The sequence below is a fragment of the Rana temporaria genome, chromosome 7 (genome assembly GCF_905171775.1).
Source record: "Rana temporaria chromosome 7, aRanTem1.1, whole genome shotgun sequence".
Lineage (NCBI taxonomy): Eukaryota > Metazoa > Chordata > Amphibia > Anura > Ranidae > Rana > Rana temporaria.
In genome coordinates, this window is record NC_053495.1 from 179,884,054 (window position 1) to 179,884,780 (window position 727).

Below are 727 nucleotides of genomic sequence, written 5' to 3' on the forward strand. Positions count from 1 at the left end.
AAATACAACAGCAGCCCTCGCAGGGGGTTCCACCATTCCTGTATCTTGCCAAATCAACAGTTTAGCCTCCTGGCTGTCACACTTGCTATCCGGCTGTTTCAGGCCTTTAGCCTAGGCCCCAGTTCTGTTCCTTTAGAACAAACAGTTTCCCAGAGTTAAGCACAAACCTAGATTACTCCCATTAAGGACATCTGCCTCCTGCAGACTTCCACACTCTGGGCTAGATTCAGGTAGCATTTACGGCGCCGTATCTCAAGATACGCCGCCGTAATTTCAAATCTGCGCCGGCGTATACTTACGCCGATTATCCAAGGCAGATACGTAGAAAAAATACGCTTCCTCCGCCGACGTAACTTGAATACGGCGGCGTATAATTGTCTGCAATATTACGCTGGCCGCTAGGGGCGCTTCCGTTGTTTTCGGCGTAGAATATGCAAATGACCTAGATACGCAGATTAAAAAATGTACGTACAACCGCCGCAATTTATTTACGTCGTTTACGTTAGGCTTTTTCAACGTAAGGTTGCTCCTGCTATTAGGTGGCGCAGCCAATGTTAAGTATGGACGTCGTTCCCGCTTCGAAATTTGAATTTATTACGTCGTTTGCGTAAGTCGTTCGCGAATAGGGCTGGACGTAATTTACGTTCACGTCGAGAGCAATGACGATTTGCGTCGGAATTTCAAGCATGTGCACTGGGATTCTTTCACGAACGGCGCAAACGTAAAA